The sequence below is a fragment of the Saccopteryx leptura genome, chromosome 10 (assembly GCF_036850995.1).
Source record: "Saccopteryx leptura isolate mSacLep1 chromosome 10, mSacLep1_pri_phased_curated, whole genome shotgun sequence".
In the NCBI taxonomy this organism is placed as follows: domain Eukaryota; kingdom Metazoa; phylum Chordata; class Mammalia; order Chiroptera; family Emballonuridae; genus Saccopteryx; species Saccopteryx leptura.
In genome coordinates this window covers 57,599,346-57,612,304 of record NC_089512.1, presented here as the reverse complement: position 1 = coordinate 57,612,304, position 12,959 = coordinate 57,599,346, and the positions used below count along the sequence as shown (strand labels likewise).

Here is a 12,959-nt window from a genome sequence, read left to right as displayed (position 1 = left end):
ATTTAAGGTAAAAAATGAAATCCAAAATATCTCCAGGAGATGGGCCTTCAGAGACTGACGTGCCCTCATAGAGGCAGAAACCGAGGACAATGAGGGTCCCCTGGCTCACAGAGCTGACCTGGTCCCCTCCACCCCAGCCCTTCTCTGGCATTTAATTCTGCCTCACAGGCCACAGGGTGAAGCCCACTGGACAGAGGAGCCAAGGGGGGCCTGATAGGAAAGGCCTTGGCCAGGCTCCTGAAGTGTGTGTGAACATGCAGGGTCTGCCTCAGAAAGGCTGCCAGGCAAGCAAGACGGGCAGGCTGAGGTCCAGCAAACAAGGGGAATAGAGATCAGCTGAGGCCCCTGGGGGGTCTGAGGTCTGCTCTCTTAAACAGAACCCTGAGGAGCAGAGGATGGCTCTCCAATGCCACCCTCTCCACACATACCTGCCCAGACTTGGGGCAGCCTCTGCTGCCTGCCCATGGAAGGCACCACCAAGACAGGGTGGTGGCGGTATCAGATCAGACCCTTCTAGAGATGCAGACCCTGTTTGAACCTGCGAAGGTCCAGGCCACATAGGCCTTGAAGGATGAAGGAAGGAGGGAGCAGGCACCTGAGACCCAGGCAGTGGGAGAGAAGAAGAGTGAGTGGCAGTGTGATCAGCAGGAGGCAGCAGGGCTGGCCTGGCAGAGCTGCAGCAGGGCAGGGGGGCCAGGTGTAGCAGAAGCTGCCAGGCTGGGCAGGCAGGAGGGCAGTAGCTTGGCTGGGAGGATGGCCTCTCCAGGCAACCTTCCCCTACAGAAGCAAGTCAAGGAGGCCACAGGAGTTTCACAACCCAGGAAATGGGCCCAGCAAGAACAGGGGCTGGGGGAGGGTAAGGGCTAGACACTTCCAAGGTCCTCCACCAGGACCTGTGCCCTAGACCCCATGTGCCCAGCCCTGTCCTGGAAGAAGAACCAGCTGTGGTCTCAGGTCATGGCCAAGTTCCAGAGCAGGAGATACTCCCCACACCTGCTCATCCCCAGGACACATGCCTCATCCCAGAGCCAGGGCTCCTTCTCATGCCCTCCCTCACTCCATACACTGCCGAGACTCTCCACCCTCTCTCTAGGGGCCCCTACCACCTGTCACCACTCCTGTTCCCTCTTCCTGCAGCTTAGAACCTCTTGGGCTCTCATGACCTTGGAGAAAGCCCATGTTTGCCTGGCCTTGGCCTCTGTTCTGCCTCAAGCCTCCCCTCTGGCTACTCTGAATATATGTCCCTCCCATTTTTACACAAGCAGCTCCCTTAGCCAGAATATCCTCCTGAATTCCTAGGCATCCTTCCAGACAGTTCTAAAGACTAGCCCTGGGGCATCCTTCCTCAGTTCCCAGGAAGACGCTTGCTTTCTGGTACCAGCTCCCTGCAGGTACCCTGGGATCCTGCTCCTGTGGAGGACTTGGGTCTGTTGTCTGGGCAGGATCTCGGCCTCTAACTCAGTTTTCTAGACAAACACTGACTATCCTGAGGATATTAAAAAATTCCACTGATTGGCCAAAGCCAGCCCACGGAAATCAGATGGGAATCAGTGGAGAGGTATGGGCAGTATGACTAAAATGTTTGCAATTGCAAAGGGGTGACAATACTGTACGCACCAATAAAAAACCTGGGCCCTCTGCCCCAAAAAACCCATGCATGAGATATCTGCACAACACAGGATGAGGGCTGTAGGTCCCAAAGGCCCAATCCAGCCCCAGGTCACCCAGAGCTCTCCTCAGTACCAGCCAGCGGGCACCACAGTGACAAGACACACCAGCCCTACGGAGCTCACAGCTTGGTGGGGACATCAATATGTAACTACAGAGGCGGAGAGGACCACTGCTCAGTCAGTGAGCAGGATGAAGGGAATGAGAGGGGCTGGGGTTGCATGAGCACCGAGGTTCTGCTGGCTGGGGGTCACAGAACACTTGAGAGTGAGAGATGAGCAGAGGTGCCATGGGCCCACCCAGCCAGAGGGTCAGGAAGTGTCTGAGAGGCAGAACTTGGGACCACCTGGCTGACATTGGCTCGCACCTGCCCCTGCCAGCATGAGTGGGGGTAGGACCTCCTTGGTGGCGTGGCCTACACCAGGCACAGGTTTTGAGTCATTTGCTTAGCTGTAGGATTGGGGGAGCACTTGGCTCAGCTAGAGGGAGAAACTTCTCAGTACCCCTGGGGGAGGAACAAGGGCCCCTTCATTGCAGGACTGCGGACAAGGGGGCCTCTGTGAGGAGCTGGGGTGGGGGGGGTATGGCAGGGCCTCTCCCGGAATAACCACACACATGTGCACACACGGCACACCCACCAACCCAGACACACATTACACATGGGGAGCCCTGCTGACAGCTGGACACACACACCGGCAGCTCTACCCACAGGCACATACTGACTCCTATGACAATTCAGTGACACACACTGAGAATCACAACCCAACTCACAGGCTCACATATGTCAACAGACATCCAGGCCCACGCAGACCACACGGGACATTAATATCCTCATGTATTCACCTGCACAGAAAGATCCACATGCACACATGGTGCCAGAGCATACAATGTACACACAGGCAAAAAGATAAACAGCCTGGAAGGATCCACACATGCCTGTCTAGCTCTGGCCCCAGAAAATTCAAATGTAGCTTTTTCTACCACAGCCCATGGGGTGCAGTAGCTAGAGAGATAAGGGGGAGGAAAGGGCAGCTGGGTGTCAGGCAGGCTAGGCCTTCCCCTGGAGGGAGGCAGAGAAAGTCCCTCCTGGCCCAGATCGAAGTCCAAAGTGTCCAAGGAAGGAGTGTGTGAGTCAGGGAAGGAGTGGGCGGGTTAGGCTCACTGATGAGCAGGCCTCCTCCACCTACCTGTCTGAGGGGAAATCAGCAGAGGCTAAGGAGGAGGCAGTCACAGGCCTGGCACACAGGAGAAGGGGAGGGCTTGAACCTGTGCAGGTGGGAAGGCTATGCCAGGCACCCCACACATGACGTCCATGGAGCTCCACACTCACTGGGCAGAAACTGACAGAGAGGTGGAGCAATTCATCCAAAGCCACAAAACCAATGGAGCAGCCCCCAGGGGAAGGCTAAGAGGGACCCTCTGGTTCTGGCCCTAGAACTGTCCATCTGGCCTCCAGTGGAGCAAAGGAGAGTGCACATGGTTGGGGAGGGCAAGCTCCTTCACCAGTCCCCACAGAGATGGGCACCAAGTCTACTCCTCAGCCCTCTCTGCACACCCATGGAGTCCTTCTCCTAGAATCCCATGGTTTTCCTGATTGTTGACAATTATCTTTGTATTTAGGAGAGGGCGAGGTGGCCACCTACGGCTTTCCCATCAACTCCACAAGGGGAGTGGACCCAGATGATGCCTCTCCACTTTAGGAATCAGAGGCACTTTAGGGACCTCCCCACTTTGGAGAGAGGCAGGACTGGGGTGTGCCATCCCACAATGGGCAGTGAATAGAGAAACTGGACAATGGGGGCCTGGGTGTGGGCTGGACAGGTCTAGTTCAGATCTGGTCTGCCCTGGGTGCCCCGCGAACTTGGCCAAGGCACTATGGTGTCCTCTGTAAAAGGGAATGATCCTTCCCTGCCTAGGAGATTTCCCTGTGCTGAGTCCGGCTCCTGGTACCATTTCAGCTATCCCTGGTGATTACCTGGGCCTACAAACTTCCTTTGGATCAGCGGGTAAAGAGGCTCTCTCAAGCCACCCAGCCCTGCCGTGACCTGCTTTGGTCTGCTGCTCTGGGAAGAGACCAGGCTGGGCAAAGGAAGCCTGAGTCCACTGGCAGACCCCAGGTCAGCTGCTGTCCCTCTCAGGTCCTCTCTATCTTGACAATGAATACTTCTAAGCTTTTTCCAGCCATGATACTTTAAGGCCCTGCAATCTTCCTATCTTCCCCCACCCCACCAGCCCCCAGCCCCCACAGCCCACACCAAGCAGACACCTGATCCGGCCTTGGGCCTTGGCGACTGGCTGCTCCACTGCACCTGTTTACCCAACACAGCCATAGACATGATCCAAAGCTTCCGAAGCTGTTGTGAAAACAGCAGCTCAGCCACCACAAACCTGCCCTCTTGGGCACCTTGGCAGGGACCTTCAAGGGACAGCCATTTGGACCTGTACCGAGAGCCTCCACCAAAGGCTCACTTGAACACACTCCTCTCCAATCGAAGCTGACTTTCTTGACTTTCAGCCCAGACCATCCTGAACCCACCTGCCTCCCTGACCTCACCACACTCTAGAGGTGCTCAAACACATCCAAAACAGACCCTCTGATGTTTCCACACACAAGTGCCCGTCTGCTAGCAGCACCCTTGCGTGCCCAGTTATTCAGGCTGAACATGTAGGGGGTCATATTCCTTTTCCTTCTTCCTTCCCGCACAGCCATACTATCATTTCTGTCTCTGCGGTCTGTCCTGAAGTCCTCTCTTCTCTCCACCTGCTGCCCCCATCCTGGCACCACCACTGCCCCCAGGGTCTGCACCTGCCTGCTCTCTGCTCTCCATCTTCAGCTCCAGCCCCCGCAGAAGGACTCCTTCTGCCCCAGCGACTAGGTGGGTCTTTTAAGATCTCATCACCCTTGCCTAAATCCCCGTTTTCCTTCTGATAAGCCCAGACTCCTCTCCCTGGCCTGCCCCACCCAGCCTGCCCTCATAATCTCCCTGACCTCCTCAGCCACTGCCTTCCTTCACTCCTCTGTCCCAGTCACAACGGCCCTTTCAGTTCCCGGAGCAGATAAGTTCCATCCCACTTCGGGATGGAACACAGCCTCTGTGTTTGCTGTTGCATCTTCTGGCCTTCTTCCCCAAAATATACACTGGCTACTTCTCACCATTCAGGTCTCAAATGGATACTCCCTGTTCTGCCCATTTCACAGATGAGGCAACTGAGGCTCAAAGGAGTCTGGTCCATGGCTCAAGAGTATACAGTCAGTAAACATCCAGCAAGAATTTGAACCCAGGTCTGTCTGATGCCTGCAGAGGTCTTCTCCTAAAACCTTCAGGATGCCCTTACTCACACTCTTAGCCAGGGTCTCTCCCAATCACCAGCTCGCCAGCCTTTCAGCCCTGCTAACTACCCCACCATCATTACCATTCCCACACCCAAGGTCCCCAGCCTCTTGGCCCTGGATATCAAAAGCCAAAGCTCAGCCCAACCCTCACTGGGCTGACCTGCATGTCCCTGGGACGGGCAGATCCCTGCCATTCACTGTCATTTGTCAAGGTTGTATGTGCACGGGGCACTTCTAGCTTCCCCCACTCCTTTAGCCTCCATCAGCCGCAGATGTCCGCCCACATCCCCAGCCCAAAGGCTGACTCCAGGGGCCTAAAGAGTAGGCAGGCTAGCAGGAGGGCTCAACATCCACCCCCTCATTGCCAGCCTCAGCTCTCTAAGCCCAATGTCCTGGTGGGGGAGGGGACCCAAGGGAGGCCTGAGGAGGCAGAAGGCAGCTGCAGACTGTCTTTCCCTTCTATTTGTCATGAGATCAATTTTCTTCCTTTGAAAGAAGGGCAGGAGGGGTCTGGGCTGCTGAGTGGGCAGCACCGCTCCACCCTGGAGCTGTTCTTCTCAGAGGACATGGGACCTACTGAACCCACGGAACCCTCCCCAACCTGCAGCACTGCCTCTGCAGGCAGAATCGAGGGGGCATGAGGGAGCCCAGAGACCTGGTTCTCAGCCAGGCTTTGCAGCTAGCTACCTGGTCCTGTGACATTGGGCCAATGCCCAGGCCTTCTGACATAACAATCTCATCATCAGTACCACTTGCTGTTTTTTGAACAGTCACCATGAACCAGGTGTTAAGAGCTTTGCATAACTACACTTTCTACTACTTTAACAATAGGAATATGCCAGGCACAGTGCTAGCTATTTTGCCTACATTATCTGCTGTTTCTGGCACAACCCCATAAAGATAGATGCTATCATTTTCTCATTTGTTGGCGGGGGCAGGGGGGGACGGGGGACGCCTGAGGCACTGGGCATCAAAGCCACTTGCCCAGGTTCATTCATACAGCTGCTTAGAGCTGCTTCATCCCAGAGATGCAGCCCATCAGTAGCCACTCACCACAAGGGGGCTGTGCCAGATCTAATGTTCTGAGCCTTGGTTTGGAGCAAGACAGGAGCTAGGATTGTGGGGACTGTGGAGGGCTTCACGGTGGAGGGCTCCCTGAACCTCTGGCAAGGTCTGGGCAGTGTGGGCAGTGTAAAGTCTGGTCAGTAGGCCTAATTCACTGGCCAGACGCTGCTCTCCTTGCAGGCAAGGCCAGGCAGGGCAAACCACAGACGGAGGGCTGATCAGTCCCACTCTGAAACCACTTCCTGGGCAGCGCAGAGGAAGTGAGCCTCCGGAAACACCTCGGACAGATGGCCTCTGCCCTGGGCCCAGGCCTTGGAAAGGGAGCAGAGTGCCCAAGGAGAAGTACCCTTTCTGCCTTCCAGTCCTCCATTTCCACTAGGCATGGACGCTGTGGGAGACTGAAGAGGTGACAGGACCTCCACTCGCCTGTGAGCACCTTGGCCCAATGACCACAAGCAGCCCACTTCCTCCTCTGTGGCAGCAGCCACAAACGGTGCCAGCACAGCTGACACGGCCCCTCCCCCACACCCTTGCTCCCCCATCTCCAATGAGAAGCCGTGGTCAGCCTGGAGGACTGGGTAGGACAGGTAGTAAATGCCTGGGCAGAGCCCATCTTCCATTGTGACCCAGCCCCCTGGAGCACCTGTGTTCACAGCCACACCTTAAACCACACTCAGTGTCAGACACAAGCTGGGTTGTGACCTTAACCAAGGACCCCCCCCCCCCCTCCCCGTTCCTGACCCAGAACAGGCACAGTGCGGTGTGTGTGGACAGGCATTTGAGTGTGTGGTGACTGGGTGAGCATGAGTGCACGTTTGAGCATGCCTGTGGGTGAGTGCATAGGAACATCTGTGTATGTGCGCAGGCGCATGTGCGCCTGTGGGCATGGATGTCAAGTGCAGCCTCAGTTTCTGTATCCCAGTGTGAGTATATGTCTATGCTGGCTAAGTAGGTGATATTTGAGAGTTGAAAGTGAGTTGGCACTAAGGTTACTTAATTGACAGGGAATGAGGCTCAGTGCTGGAAGAGCATTGACCCCTGAACTCAGGTGGCGTAAGCCCCAGCCAGCCAAGGGCACTCTACCTATTCCCCACCAGATATGCGGGTAGACTGAATAAACAGAGACCCAGTGGAGACCCTGTTTTCGTTCAGTTCCTGTTCCCACCCATGCACACCTCCCCCCAGTTAGGCCCACTTGTTTATTTATCCCCAAGACCACTCCTCCCCACTGTTATTCCCTAGGTCTGTGCCTTCAGCATTTCCTGCCATGTCCCCAGAATCCTGCTCACTGGGCTCTGGACATGCAATGGGCAACTCACAGGGTTGTCTTCAGGTGCAATGGGCAACTGAGGGCTGAAGGAGGCAAAGCTGGCCCCAAAGAAAAGAATTTCTAGCTTTATGAGGGGCCTCAGAGACTACAGCCTTCTTCAATATTCATTAGTGACTCTGCCCAACTCACCTTGCATCTGGAGGTTGGGAGGAAGATTTAGAATCGAATCCCTCCTCTGGCTCCAGAGAGGCTGAGAAAATGTAGGAATGGGTATAGAAGAGAGCTCAGGATCTGGAAGAATTTGTTCCATTCCCAGCTCAGTGTCCCACCCACTATAAGACTCAGGGCAAACCTCAATTTCCCTGTGTGATGAGGACAGCCCGAAGCAGAGATAAGCAACCATGGAAAAGCTGATACATCCACCTTCAACCCTAGGCTCACACACCACCTTCTCTCTAACTTACCAGCAAACTGTCACCATTCCTTACACCAAACCACTGCTGGGCTCCAGGTCTCTGAGCATCAAGTTCAAAGCCTTTACTGGGCCAGTCAGTTCCAGGCAGGGAGCACTCATATGCAGGGCAAACTGCTACCCTTTCTGGGCACCCAGACCCCACAGTCAAAGCAAGGGCTCTAGGTGCCCTGCCCCACCCTCCCTAAACCAAGTCCCAGAGAGGAAGGGGAGGAGCAGAGCACAAAAGGAAAGTCTACCCTACCCACTGTCTATCTGTCCAAGAGGATCTAGTCTTACCAGGGGCTCTTGGCTCTCCCTTGACCTTAGTCCTGGCTCCTGCTGCCGCTACCACCACATAACAACCACCAGAGACAGGCCTGCTGCCCTCACCTGGGCCAACTACCTGCAGACCGGCAGGTACAAAAAAAAAGAGCTTCTCCCCTGCATGACCAACAGAAGCATGGCTCAGCCTTGTCTGATTCTAAAACTTCAGGTCTCTTCGAACTTGACTTTCTCTTCTGTGAAATAGGGTGTTGGGCCCAATTTTTCCAGGCTACATACAGAAGCAGTAAGAAATTTGTTCCTAATCCTCCTGTCTGTGAGAGGTTACCCTGTGACCTGTGAGAACTAGGGTGCAACTGGCTACCATCACAATTGCTCTGAGCCTTAGTTTGTTTCATCCTCAAAACGGGGAGAATACATCTTTCCAGGTGGTTCGGAGGCTCCAATGATGTGGCATGCCAGCTCCTGTGCAGGACTCAAATTGAGAGTGCCAAATGAGTAGTGACACTTTTTGTTCCTTGTTTTACATGGTCTAGTTGAGGTAATTCTCATATTACTGCTGTGCCCATTATACACCTAAAAAACCGAAGCCCATGCCTGACCTGTGGTGGCGCAGTGGATAAAGTGTTGACCTGGAAATGCTGGGGTCGCTGGTTCGAAACCCTGGGCTTGCCTGGTCAAGGCACATATGGGAGTTGATGCTTCCAGCTCCTCCCCTCTGTCTCTGCCTCTGTCTCTGTCTCTCTCTCCCCCCCTCTCTCTCCTCTCTAAAATGAATAAATAAAATTAAAACAAACAAACAAACAAAAAACCAAAGCCCACCTGACCTGTGGTGGCACAGTGGATAAAGCATCAACCTGGAATGCTGAGGTTGCCAGTTCAAAACCCCAGACTTGCCTGGTTAAGGCACTTATGAGAAGCAACTATGAGTTGATGCTTCCTGTTCTTCCCTCACTCCACCTTTCTCTCTCTTTCTCCTCTCTCTAAAATAAACAAAAAATCTAAAACAACAACAACAAAAGGCCCATAGAGATCCTGAAGGAAGAAATGGCAAAGGCAGCAAGGTCCCCTGGTGCCTGAGTACTTTTTCTTTAGGCCAGGGTTCCATAAACCTCCCCCCCCCCCAGATGTGCAGATGTGAGCCCCTCTTCCAGCTGAAGACCCCTATTACCATTTCCTGGGGCCTCAGGCACCTTTAGGCTTTATCTTTTTGTCTGTATTTTAAGTTATTTCTAATTTCAATTTAAATGCCAATTAGCTACACCAGCTAAATGGTGTTAATGACCTGCAGTCACAGCTCCAAATCAAGCTCCCCTCAACACACACACACTAATCTCTCCCCCACCACTACCACTGAGACTGGGGGAGGGGGGGTAGCTGTCATATGGGATGAACAGGACTAGATGCTGGTGGGTGCTCAGTCAGCTGTCTTCCCTCCCACAAGCAGTCTGGTCAAGGATATGGGCGGGGGCAACAGACACATCATCAGCAAGAAATTGGGTTGGGGGACTATCTAGGCTTTTATTAGTCCCAGCTCCAAGGAGAGTTAGAAAAAAGTTTTAAGTGGTCACCACATAAGATTTAACATGTGCTGAGCTCTCATTATGGGTCAAAGTTGTGCTAACAGACATTTGACACAGGACCTCTAGTCCTCACAACTTTCTCCCTTCTGCAAATAAAGAAACAGCTTTAAAGAAGCCTAGCTCCAGTCTTTTGCTCTTAATAGTGATTTCTGTGCCCTTCTTTCTTGGGTTCAGAGTCCGAGGTATTGGTCACAACACTACAAACCCCAAGCTTTGCCACCTGCTATCTGTCAACCTGGGGAAGTAGAGGAGGGTGAGAGAAGGAAGCCTCCCTCCTCTCCCCAGGGGCCAGGGCTGGGTGTGAGTGTGCTGCATGCACACCCAAACCCTCACAGCCTCCCACGTACACACACAAACACACACACACACACACACACACGGCTCTCACCTTCCCACCCAGCACTGTCACCCAGGGTGCAGGCAACACACACCTTGTTTCATCCCCTCCTGCTCCTGACACCCACGCCTAAGCACTCTCGGTTCCCCACAATCAGTTACTCCCCTAGTACATATATACTCACAGTTTCATACAGTCAGACTGTGAATCTCCCACCAGTCATTGGCCCACATCGCCACTCTCACCCCCAGCCCCAGTCCTGTCACACCCCAGATCCCCACCCTACAGCCAGATACAGCTGTCTAAATACCTCCACGTCTCACACCCACACACACACACACACACCCCCGCTGCCCTCTGCTGGCCTGTCCACTGCACCCCACCTCAGTCCACAGCAGGAACGAGGAAACCCAAGGGACCAGTCCCCTCCCTTGGTGACCAGGTCAGCCTGATTACAATGACTCTGTGGTAGAAAGAGAGAAAGAACAATGTGAGAGCACACACACATACACATACTCACACAGACACACACAGGAGCCTGGTGGGCTGGCACCCTAACACTATGGGCTTCCACAATTGAAAGCTTGAATGTACTCATTGTTAGTGGGTCACCATGAAATACCCAGTGTGCAACATAAACATAGGACTCTCCCAGTCACACAGGGATGCACACATGGGCACACAAAGACACATACACACCAACACCTAGAGGGGAGTCTGGTGATAAAGAACACACCAAGACACAGCACACACACAGCCTCAGAACACCCAAACATACATACACACACACACACACACACACACACACACACATATACATACTGGCAAACTGCACATATGAAAAAGGACACATAGGGGCAAGTTCCAGACAGTGACAACACCCAAGCAGACACAGACACACAACATACCTACAAGCCCAGATATGGAGGAGTCAGCTCAAGGAGAGAGGATCCATCCAGACAAGTGGAAACCCCTCCACTCGCATCAAGTCTTTCTGATCAGGTTTAAGTGAGGAGCTCAGTGAGGGATTTGGGGAAGTGGAGCAATACTGTCCGTGCCCACCTCCTGCCTCTTCACCCTGGTTCTCTCCACCACCTCCCCTCACCTGGCTGGGCCCCCAAGGGAGTGGCGTCTGGATTGGGGAGAGGCCTGGGGCAGACAGGTACTGGAAGGGGCCACCATGGTAGGGGGCTCAGAGAAGCCAAAGGGCAGGGACGGAAGGAGGGGTGGAAACTGGAGCCACGCCCAGCCCGGAGACAGATGGAGAGACCGAGAGACACCGAGACTGAAAGGAGATAGAGCAAGAAGGAGGCGCCGCGCGGGCCAGGCAGGGACCCAGGGGCGGGAGGCCTGGCCTGGGTCCCGCAGTAAAAAAAGAGGCGGCGGGGCAGGCTGGGGATGGCGAGCGTGGGCCGGGGGCGCGGCTCGAGGAGAACAGTATCTAGGGGGCGGTGGGAGGTGGGTTGGGTGGGGCGATGGGGCAAGCGAAGGGCGAAGGACAGACAGGGACTAAGGAGAGGCGGGAGGGGGAATCTAGAAGGGGTAGGGATAAATGGCCGGAGAGAGGGCCCCAGAGACTCGGGAGGGACAGGCGGACGCTCGGAGGAGCTGGGGACAGAGGCGGGTAGAGGGGCCAGGAGCACAAAGACGGACGAGAGGGCCTCCCCTACGGTGAACGGAGCAACAGACAGACAGACTCGGGGGCCGGAGGCACCGGCGGGTCCCGGAGCGCCGCAGGACTTTATCTGGCCGCGGCTCAGTCTCTCAGTTTCGGAAACGGGAACCGGAGCGAGGAGGGACAAGGGAGGGGCGGCGCGCCCTCGGGGTAGCCCTGATCCCACGTCCGGGCCCCGCACTCACCTCCAGGCGCACAGCCAGGCGTCAGGGGTCGCGGTGGCTAGGGTCCCGCTCCCAGCGCGGCTCCTGGGCGTGCGCGCTGACGGGAGTCTGCGGGACCCCGACCCGGACGGGCCGGGCGGCCACTGAAGTATCCTCCGGACCTCGGCGCCGCGGGCGGGGGCTGGTGGTCGCTTCGGGGATCTCCGGGAAGCCACCCCCTACTCCAGCGCCGCTGCACACGGAAGTGCAAAGGGGCGGGGCGGCGCAACCTCACCCAGGTGCCGGCGGCCCCGCCCCCGCGTAGGGCCAGCCCCTCGAAAACCCCGCCTCCGCCCGCCCGGAGCCTGGGGTCCCGCGCCGCCACCTCTCTGCGCGGGTCACTCAGCATCTGGGCCTCTCTTCCCTTAAAGAACACCTCGTCCCCCGCCCCCATCAGTGCGTGCACCAACCCTTAGAAGGGGCCCCATTTTTCCGAGAACACTGAGGCTCGGGCAAGGGGGGCGCTGCCCTCTCCTCTAGCCCAACTCACCCGACCGGGGTTCCCCTGATCCTGGCACCCACGCCTGGGACTCCCCACCGGCCAGCTGGCCCGCCTCGCCTGGCCTCTCTCTTTCTCTTTCTCTTCCTGTTGGCTAGAGTGCGGACGCGGCCGGGCTCGGTGCCGGCCTCCAAGCCGGATAGTCTCAGCCTTGCCCTTAGATGAGATGGGAAGACTCCAGAGCGGGAGGTTCTAACTGGCCCGCCGCTGCTGTCAGGTAATTCTGAGAGCAGCCCCTACCCTGATCCACGGGTCGTCCGCTCTCCTGGCCCGGCTTTCCAGTGCTCTCCGAGGCCCCTGGCAGGCGCCTAAGCTTCCTTCCCAGGCTTGGTTCTTGGCGGCCAAGCATAATCCATTCATTCATTCACTAAGTATTCCTTGGGCTAAAGTCTAAGGAAGGAGTGGGACCCAGGGAGTCTACTTCCCTGCCCCTGCCCCCAAAGCTCAGAAAGCCAAGACATTGGCTATATACTCTAAAAGAAATGTTACTTTCCAGAGACAAAGAAGTGGGTTCCAGGTCCCAGGACCCCTGGGGGACCACCTAGAGGAGATGAGGAGAGTCCAGACAGCTCCTTTTAGTTGAAACCTA

General features: G+C 55.6%; 1 protein-coding gene across 2 annotated transcripts in view; it reads right to left on the bottom strand.

Moving 5' to 3' along the window:
- PRKCD (protein kinase C delta) overlaps window positions 1–12,083 on the bottom strand; it is a 31,278-nt gene extending 19,195 nt beyond the window's left edge. For both annotated transcript variants that reach the window (XM_066350920.1, XM_066350921.1), the window contains exon 1: window positions 11,854–12,083. The gene's annotated coding sequence lies outside the window, so the exon portion shown is untranslated. The remainder of the gene's footprint in view (window positions 1–11,853) is intronic.
- Window positions 12,084–12,959: the final 876 nt, after the last annotated feature.